This window comes from Bidens hawaiensis, unplaced genomic scaffold, assembly GCF_021521415.1.
Source record: "Bidens hawaiensis isolate Kalapana, Puna unplaced genomic scaffold, B.hawaiensis_p1.1 tig00004706_1, whole genome shotgun sequence".
In the NCBI taxonomy this organism is placed as follows: Eukaryota; Viridiplantae; Streptophyta; class Magnoliopsida; order Asterales; family Asteraceae; genus Bidens; species Bidens hawaiensis.
The window spans coordinates 114,339-124,957 of record NW_027491289.1 but is presented as its reverse complement, the minus strand read 5'-3'; the positions used below and the strand labels follow the sequence as shown (position 1 = coordinate 124,957).

The following is a 10,619-nucleotide window of genomic DNA, read 5'->3' as shown; positions in this document are numbered from 1 at the left end:
TCATATATTAAAATTGGTTGAAAAAAAATGTAAGAAGGACTATGAGATTGACAAGTGGCAAAAGTGATAGTATTTTATTAGAGTAGATAGATACATCAATTTGACACAGTATAGTAACAAAAAAACTAAAAAGAGCCCGAAAAATCAAAAATGGCCCGGGTAGAACCAATCAGGTCCAGATTTTTTTTACCCTTTTTTAGTAGTTGCCAAAACAAGCGGCTCGGGATAACGGGCTGGAACAAGTTCGGGTCAGAAATTTACACAATGTTATTTATAAAAGATACTAACTTCAATTTCAAAGGTGTTACAGAATTACTATATCATAAGAGGATTGACGTTGCAAATTGTCGTTACCGCAGCCTCTAACGCGGGTTCCTTAACCACTCATTTGAATAGTAATTTTTTTTATATAATTTGCTAGACAAACATGTTTATTTCGTTAGTTTTTCTGATCATAGTCTTTTTATATAGTTTATTTTTCATATAATTGGGACATATAACTTGCTATATTCAAGTATAAGATTTTGGTACCATTAGTTTAGAAATGTTTTCGATATAAATTGTATGCACGTCCAAATTCAACAGTTTAATTTTCAATTAGTCAAAACCTGCATATCAGTAAAAGTCGATACAAAAGTCAAAGGTTCATATCAAGTCAAGTTTTGACTGCAAGGTGCAATATCAGAATTTGAAATTTTGGTTAAGTGTTCTGTTTCAGGCTCATCTAAGACTTATCAGACCATTTGACAGTTTGATACAAATTATTACGAACTAACCCATTTGACCAGGTTAGTGGCTTGATTGACTCGTATTGACCTTTTGTTTTGATCTCTGTGAGCGTATATGTTTATACGACGCATATCTCTATACAAAAACATATGCGACGCATATATTATACGTCGTATAAACATATACGCTTACAATCTCTCCAACTTTTTTGTTAAATAACTTAGTTTGTGAAATATGATTAATTATTAAAAAAGCTGGCTTGATTATTGAATCCAAACTTAAGGGGCCACTTAAATAGTTGGGGAATTATCAAAGCTTATATGTTCTATGTAATCCTTTGATATAAATATAAAATGTTTGTAATTCTTTACATTATTAAATTTATATTTTTATTGTTTTTGTTTTATTACCAACTAGTATATTAGACAAGTTCTAAGTTCTAACCTAGTTTTATATAATTGACTATTTTATAACTTCATGATTAATCAAATATTTGAATAAAAACCTGGTATTTATTTAAAAAAATATTAAGCAATAGATGTATGTTAAAAGTGGAATTCGAACTCCATTAGGTGACATCCAGAACCTAACATAAGGCCTCAACCATTGTACCAATTTTCATTTTGCTATACAAATATACTCCAATTTTATTTATGGATTTACTCTCACTTTTTATATAAACTTTTTACTAAAATTAAATTTTCAATGGTTCGCATAAACCCATGCGTGTACATATGGGTCCACCCGTGTGTTCAAACTATATATAAAAGATATTGTGACTTACTTAAAACATTAAATTTACAACCAATCAAATAGCTCCTTCTGACAGCTCAGTCAAATAGTTCAACAGAACCATGTTGCGTCTTGCGTGAATCGTGATATAAGCCCAAAAACTAAAGAAAATAGATAACAAATATGATATGTGTTTGATTATCTTTCTCATCTCTTGCTCTGAAATGTTTGATTCCTCCGTCCCTAATTCCTTATTGTTGTTTTATTTTATTACTTATAATTGTTCAACTACTTTAATAGATTTGAGTTTGATTTATGAATTGGGTCATAATTACCTAATACACATTCTCCTTATTTGCATTACTTTTTATCTTAAAACAGACGGTAAAGATAGAAAAAAATTACACATTAAATTATGGAAATACGAAGCATTCAGTCAGCATCTTAAGCTTTCCCAGCATTTTGGATCACGACCCACCGCCCATGCATTCACGTATACTAGAGTCTTCTTTGGTATTTCATATCCACCTAGAACACACCGATCTATCGACTCACGTGGGACTAAGAGGGGCACGGTTGGGTACAATCTAAGCTTCTCTTTGACTACTGCTTTTAGATAGTTGAGCTTATAAAGGTCATCTTCGTGTACTTTTCCTTTATTGCAGATGGCATTGTTGAACTTTCTTTAGAGATTCAGGGTTCTTCATCATCAAAGTCATTGCCCACACCACTGTTGAGGCACTTGTTTCTGTTCCCCCCAGCAAGACTTTCTACAATATTCAAACACAATTATTATTTTATATATATATATAAACGAAACTTTTAAAAGCTATCTGGCTGCTCCAAGCCATCAGGTTGTTTTACTTGTAAATGGAGGTTTCTCATGCATTTAACCCAAATTCACAGGTATAGGTCTCACTAAACCCAGATATCCGTTAAACGAGTTATAACATCTCATTAAATTAAAAATTAATCGCATCAAATATTTGATATGTAAATTTCATAAAATAGGGACATACTGAAAACCAATATCTGATTTTTAAAAAATATATATTATTTATAACAGATAAACAATTTTATAGTAAAAAAAATAAGCCGGTCATGGGTCTCGTCAAACCCAAATAGCTTTTAAACAAGGTTACAACATCTCATTTATTTGTGAAACCCTTTCGTCATCAAACCCTAAGTATATTATTAACTTTCTTACAATAAATAAAATTAAAATCCAATATATATATATATATATTATAAATGAATAATGTAAAACAAACCATGTAATACGCGGGATAAAATGTAGTTATTAACACACACACACACACACACATATATATATATATCGAGCCGGGGTCTCACCGGAAGCAACTTTTCTATTCCTAATGGTTGTAAGGTTGTCTACATCTTACTCTCAAACTTTACCATAGCTTTATTATTGGTGGGATTTACTGAGTACGATGATGATACACATCATATATATATGTGTGTGTGTAGGGGAGAATTCTTTTGAGCACCACTTGAGTTTTAAGAACTCGGAAGAATACTACGTAACAATTATTCTTTTTGAATTTTTTTTACATATACGTAATATATGCAGGTTACATGTACGTAAAAAAATTATATAATTTTTTACGCACCGAGTTGACTTTTTTACATATGTGTAACGAACGTTTAAATTAGTGTAATCACTGTACATATTTATTCTCTCTCCTACTTTAATTTTTTAATCAAATTTAATCTCAACCATATAATCTAATTTATTTAATTAAATATGTGGTTAAGAATGAAGTTCTTAAGTTCTTAAAACTCAGCAAGGTTATCAAATTATCCCTCCCCTATATATGTACGTATATATAGCTAACAAATAAATATTTCGCTAACCATGAGTACGGCTTTGATGTGATCATAAGTGAGTTTGACGGTGGAATCCGACTCTTGCTTGAGTTTAAGCAAGATATCAAGCAAATTGTCTTGCATAAGTGAGTTTGGTTTATTTCGGTTTACATGTTCATCAATAATTTCTTCATAGAGCACATCCATGCCTTTGAAGATTTTTTCAAGTGTAGCAATGTTTCCATTAAGTTTATCAAGCCACCCCATCATAGGAAAGTGATCCCTGTAAACAAAGTTAGGACATTGTAACAAAAGGTCATTAAATCATGTCGCTTCTTGTTGTTCGTCATCATACTCAGACGGCCTTTTCCCAAAAGCCACTCTAGAAATGATATTACTTGTGAGTACCATCACGATTTCACTCAAATTCACTGCATGTTTCTTTGCAATTCTATTCTTTATCGCATCGATCATGCCAAACACTTCTTCTTCACGAACGTGACAAAACGAGTTCACTTGTTTCATTGAAAAAAGATGAAGGGTGCAAGTCTTTCTAAGCTCCCTCCAGTATTCGTTGTATGGTGAAAAGGCTGTCTTTATTACCGTAAGACAACATCTGCTGGCCTGTAAACACAGGCCTGTTGCAGAAGATCAAATCGTTGGTTTTCAAGACTTCCTTAGCCATTTTGGCAGAAAAATAACGAGAGTTTGGACAAAACCTAGGCGCAAGGACATCAATGGCCCATAACGTTTTGAAAGACGCCAAAGGCAGTCTGGAAGGTTGGATGTGCCAAGCTGATGAAGGTTTCCGATTATTGGAAACCCGGGAGGCCCGGGAGGTAGTGGGAGGGGTGTTTTCGACACAAAAGTTCTAAATATGTTATAGAGAAACAAGAAAACGAACAACACAGAGATAGCTAAGAGTGTCATGACAACGGGAAATGAAGCCATTTTTTATTTTGTAGATTGTGATTGTGTATGTAGAACGAAATACACTGACCAACCTATTATATAGACAATGCAAACGTTGTATAAAATACATGCTAGCTAAAACTGTCTGTCCATGGGCATCCATCCATAATTGCTCATTCTTCTGGATTGATTTTTGTCATTAATTTTTAGTGGACATACTTTTTTTGCTCATTTTTAACATGTAAAAATAAGAAAAAAATTATAGGAGGGGTCTTTTAACTTTTTTTTGCTCATTTTTAACATGTAAAAGTAGCAAAACTATTTCTTTATGCTCGCACACTTTTTCATTGGATGTCATTTGCCAAAAGAAATCGCAGAAAGCATCCTTTATACATAAAAACTCTATCATGTTACGTCATTTGCCACTAACCCCGTTAATTTTCTCGTTAAATCTAGTCATGCGCAAGGAACATCTGGGTAGGTTTGTAATGTTACAATTAATTTAATAATCAAACTAAAAAATAAAAACATATAAAACACACACACACACTCTCTCTCTCTCTCAACCACCATAATCGCCAACCAACAACCACCACCACCACTTGCCTTAACTACTGCCTAACCTAAACACCGCTTTCTTCTTAATCTTCTCCTAACACCATTGATTACCGCCAAGCACCATCCCTACCCCACTGATAAAACCCCCAACTCCTTCTCCTCACCGACACTGTTGTCACCGCTACCATTACGGCTGCCACCGCCAAGACAGACATCGTGTCTCCTCCCCATATCCAACAATAACAAAACCGTAATTTATGATTTCCCCCAAATTGGATCTCAAAATTTCATCTAAAATTAATGATCATTTGGAACTGATAATTAGCAAGTTCATTCTTTCCTTCAACATTTGCTTCAATATTAAACGGACTATTTTCAAAGCGGTTGGTGGTGTTTTCCGCAAACGAATAGGAGACGGCGGTGTTGTTTGAGACGGTGGTGGTGGGGTAGTTGGTGATATGAGAAGGGTAGAGCATTACACGTCAATCTCCGACCATTATCGTCACCCCTCTCACCTCTTTAACCCCTGGAACTCTCAAATGTGAAACCCACATTCTCAAATTCGAAACCTGAAGAAACACTAACCAGACCCCGGGCAGATTACGGGTAACCTGGGGGTTAGATAGATGTTTCCCACGAGGGGTTAGACCCGGAGAAGATGGTTCTTCTGATAACCTGCAAAACAGACACCGTGAGCTTGTCACTGAGAAGGGGGGGGGTTCCTCCTTGTGACCACCCTCCGGCGTGAGAATCAGACTAGATTGCTCTTTAAATATAAATGTATATTAAGAGATTGCTAGAGCAGATATCAGGTATAATATGATAAGATATGTTAAGATGAGATGGTCATACCATTTGTGGTATTTATAGCCGAAGGTAGGTTTCCAAGGAGGTGTGGCCGGCTGCAATAGTGTTCATGTTCCACCAACAGTGGCCTACGCATGTGCCCTGCTGGTAGTTGGTGGGTAGGCAGCGGCTGATAGTGACCAGGCCTGCTGTGTACTATTCCTTTTCCACCAACTGCCGGCTATGCACGTGGTATGACAGGAGTTGGTGAGTAGGCAGCGGCTAATAGTGACATACAGTACAGGAGCATGCTGCTCGCCATACTGTTGTCAATAAGCTGTCGTATCTTTAGTTAGATCTTTTGCCCATACCTCGTCAGGTACAGTACAGAAGATCTTCCCGTATCGTACGGACTGGCTTATTTGGGCGGGAGTATTCCCCCTCCCGCCCTTGTGCGGGATTGTTCCCGGCTTTGCTCATTCCTTCAGGTGACACTGAGTGATTGAGAGCTAAGTGCCTTGTGCGTGTAGCCTTGCTGCGCGGGTGGCCTTCCCTGATGGCTTGTATCCGAGGCTGCGGGGACAGGCGGAGTCCTTCACCATTGGGAGGCATTTCCTGCGGGAACAGCTTGCGTACTGCGCGTAAGGACGTCACGTCTCTGAGCATGGTGGGTCCTGCGGATCCAGTTGGTTTCTGCGCAGACGTTCCTCTTCAAGGTGAGTCTTGCGGGTTCAACTGGGCTCTGCTGGGACCTACCTCTTCAAGTCCCCCCAGTCCAATGTTCTTCTCATGAGTGTTTAATAAAGTGAGGTGAACTTTTGGACTTTAAGCAAAGGGTTTTGAAAAGGGTTTTTTAAGGTTTTCCATGGGGATTCTTCCCGCGGAAGTCCTTGTCACTTGCAGAAATTCCCGAGTTTCCTGCTTGATCTTTGGGTATGATGCGGGTAGGCTGTAACCTCCTCGCAAGTCAGGAGCGTTGAGTCCCACTTGTGTGGATTCTCCCTGAGGTTTTGGTAGTTTTGAACATAGTGATCAATTATGTTAAAACCACCAATTCCATCCTGGTGCCTCAAACAATGTAGTTCTCGACGTTCCCGCTATGCGGGGATGTTATTTCCGTTTCCGCAAGCATTGCCCAAAAGATCCTTCTTGGTTTCAATTCCCTGCGGAGCGCTAGGTATGTGAAGGGTTTTGCCTTAACACTGTACCCGCGCTCGTCTTACGGTTACTTTACTTCCAAGGTAACCCTGGCGTCAATTCCCTGCGGGTGCTAGGTATGTGAAGGGTTTTGCCTTAACACTGTACCCGCACCCGTCTTATAGTTACTTTGTTGCCGGGGTATTCTTGGCTTCAATTCCCTGCGGGTGCTAGGTATGTGAAGGGTTTTGCCTTAACACTGTACCCGCATCCGTCTTACGGTTACTTGGTTGCCAAGTTATTCTTGGCTTCAATTCCCTGCGGGTGCTAGGTATGTGAAGGGTTTTGCCTTAACACTGTACCCGCATCCGTCTTATGGTTACTTGGTTGCCAAGTTATTCTTGGCTTCAATTCCCTGCGGGTGCTAGGTATGTGAAGGGTTTTGCCTTAACACTGTACCCGCATCCGTCTTACGGTTACTTGGTTGCCAAGTTATTCTTGGCTTCAATTCCCTGCGGGTGCTAGGTATGTGAAGGGTTTTGCCTTAACACTGTACCCGCATCCGTCTTACGGTTACTTGGTTGCCAAGTTATTCTTGGCTTCAATTCCCTGCGGGTGCTAGGTATGTGAAGGGTTTTGCCTTAACACTGTACCCGCATCCGTCTTACGGTTACTTGGTTGCCAAGTTAAGGGGTATTTTCCCGCTTACTTTTGAATTTTTGAATTTTGAAATTCGAAGAGTTGGTGAAAGGATAAGAACAGTCCAAACCTCTGAAACGTCGTGCGACGGTTTCTTCTGACTGTGTCAGGACGTGCAGGAAGTTATGGTGACGTGACAGTACATGGTCATTCCAGACGCTTTTTCAGGCGCGTGGGCACGATTTTTCGGGCGCGTGGCCGCGAAATTAATGGTACACGTCCTGTCAACAGCTGTTGCCAGCTTGCTTTTTGCCACGTGTCATAGTTTCATTGCACCTTCAATTTCTCTCTCTTCCGCATTAAATTCATCGCATTAATTGCGATTAGTATATAAAGGGGGAGAGGGTTCTTTGTAATTCACACTTTCACTCTTCTCTTCATCTTCTAAACGATTTCCGGCGAATACTCACCTTTTCAGGCAAGCATTCTCTTGAAATCGTTTTCTTTCATCTTCAAGATGTCGTCTCGTGATTTCGAAGCTACAGCCGATGACAAGAGTACTGCTGGCAAGTGCCAGTGTGCTCTGCCTGGCGATCTGTATCGGTACGTCGTTAGGAAGTTCATGCTCGAGTCTCTCGAGCCTGAGTTTCCTGAACCCCACCAGACGGTGTACGATGCCCCTAGAGGCAAGATCGGGGTTTATGCTGCATTCTTTGTTTATGGGAATCTTAGGTTCCCATTGACAAAGTTTGTTTTCCGTGTCCTGGAGAGGCATGGTGTGCACCTGACCGAGGTGCATCCGATGGCGATTGCCAAGGTTCGCCACTTCGAGTGGGTGTGCCGGATTCTGGGCATTGAGCCCTATGTTGACCGCCTGATGACCTTCTACACTTGGAGGTGCATCCAGGGGTGGTACACGTTGATAACCCGGATCAAGGGTTTGAAGATTTGCGCGACCGAGCGCAGTCTTCGCTCGTGGAAGCGAGAGTTCTTCTACATCTCCGCTTGCGCCATCCCAATTGCCATGAAATTCAAAAACGGGCAAGCACTTCCCAGCCTTCACGCCTCCAACTACGAGGAGGCGGAATGGTTTTCGAAGATATCCCGAGTCCAATCTCCGGTTTACCGGTTTGCGGAGTCCGGGATGGTGATGCTGGGGATGAGCCGGGTGTGGAAGGAGGCGGATGCGCATAAGATCCCAATCGTCCTCGAATACGGTTCGAACTCTGTTCCTTACGGTATGCTTTGTTTCTTTTTGTTGATTTAGAATCTCTTCTAACTTTTTTCCTGTTTATTTCAGAGGGGAACGACTTGCAGTCGCTCCTGAACCCGCGGGAGGCTGACGGTCCCGCTCGGATGGGTACTCGCGCTCTAGACGAGAACGAGTTGCCCATCCTAGAACAAACGGCGGATCGGTTCGTGGAGGTCTATCCGCTACGCCATGAGATCCTTAGCGCCAGGCGGCCAGGTAAGGCGCTATTCGACCCTCGACCCCTCAATGTTGAAACCTCTGCTGGAATTCCTCTAATCGTATGTTCTGATGAGGAATCCGCAGATGGTCCTCCGTTGGTGCGGAAGAAGAAGGCTGCCGGCGGGAAGGGGAAGGAGAAGGTGGCCTCCACTGCCGATCCGGTGCCTCGGTCTGACTCGGAGGCCGAGAGCGAAGAGGTGGCGGGGAATCCCGGTGGTGATAAGATCACCATTCCGCAGGCTGTGACAACTGTCACCGAAGAGCCTAGGATGACAACGGTGACCGGCGCGAAGAGGCCGGCTCCATCGGGTTCATCCCCGCCCGTCCGTACTTTCAGGCTCAAGAAAACCCGTAAGTACAAACTTTATCTTTAATTTCATAGCTTTATCATTAACACTTTTCTTCTTTGTGCAGGCGTGGATGTTGACGCATTCCAGGGTGGAGCGCAGAGGAGTACATCTCCGCCAATGACGGTAGGCTTGGTCAGCCTACCTGAGGCGACGACCCAGGCGCCTGCGCCTGCTTCCGCTGGTTCAGTTGCTCACTCCTTTGAGCCGACTGTTCCAGCTGTGATGACGTCACCGCCGGCTGTGAGTGCAATTTTTACTGCATCTTTCACCGAGCCGGCGGCTACGTTTGCTGCGGATTCCGCGGCGGCAACCGCGGCTGCTGCTACCATGCCCCCGTCATCGGCAACGACGGCCGATCCATCAGGTACGCATGGGGCTTCTCGCCAATCTCTGCCACCTTCCCATCTGCCTGACCTCTTGGATGGATTTCCCTTGGGTTCAGGTGATGGGTTCGGCGGCTATCGGCCTGTTATTGACCCTACAGGTGCGTAGGGTTCTTTTGGCCCATTTTATATATATATATATATTTTTTTCTTTTTCTTTTCCTAACTGCTTTATGTTTTTTGCAGTGTCGGATTCCAATGAAGTGTATGTTCCACGATGGAACATTCGCCGAGGAACAACCCTTCGCACCCCTGTGGAGTGCGTGGAATGGGCTCGTCACGCTGCTCCCAGTGGTGCGTTGGGGGAAGCCATGGCTAGCTACCAGGAGGGTAGGCTAACCAATGAGCTTCGGGTTCTCCTGGCCCGGATGCAGCCGCGCGTCGAGCTGCTTTGTCGTGAAAACGACAAGTTAAAAGCAGCTCGCCTTAAAGAAGTGGCTCAGGCGCGGGCTGTTCGGGAGAACCAAAGGCTTTCCGCAGTGGCTGCGGAAAAGGAGAAGGGCTTCAAGGCCCTCGAGGTTGAAGTTCAGGCTCGACTCGAGGCCCGTTCCAAGGCTGCCCAAGCTGTTAATGAACAGCTTCGGCTGGCTAAGGAAACTGCAAGGAACGCAACCGAGAGGGCCACCAAGGCTGAAGCTGTTGCTGAGCCTCTACGCGTGGAGAATGAAGAGCTTAAAGCCAAATTAGAGGCTCTCCAGCAGGCTCATGATGCCTTGGCGATGGAAGACGCCAAAAAGCTCCAGGAGATCTTAGACCAGAGGGGGGTGCTTGACCATACTGAGCGGAAGCTAAAGGGCGTCGAAGAGGCTGCGGCTAAAGAAGTGTTGCTTGCCAACCTCAATAAGAGTGAAGCCGAACGCGCCCGTAACGAAGCTCAAGCTGCCCTCCAAGAAGCTCTGGTTGCCAAGGAATGGCTTCTTCGAGAAGCGTTGTCTCAGGTATGCTTTTCATTTCTTTACGCTTTTCTTTGTAGATAGAAAAGGTTTTGACACTTGTATATTTTCTTGTAGGTTGTGCATCGGGTCTTCTCAGAGACCTCTTATGATGATGCTATGAGCGCAGCCCTCAACGCTTCTCACGAGGATGGGGAAAAGG

The 10,619-nt window shown here is 42.5% G+C and overlaps 1 pseudogene; it reads right to left on the bottom strand.

Moving 5' to 3' along the window:
• Window positions 1-1,897: 1,897 nt before the first annotated feature.
• LOC143627700 (5-OH-xanthotoxin synthase pseudogene) lies at window positions 1,898-4,239 on the bottom strand (annotated as a pseudogene).
• Between the last annotated feature and the right edge of the window lie 6,380 nt (window positions 4,240-10,619).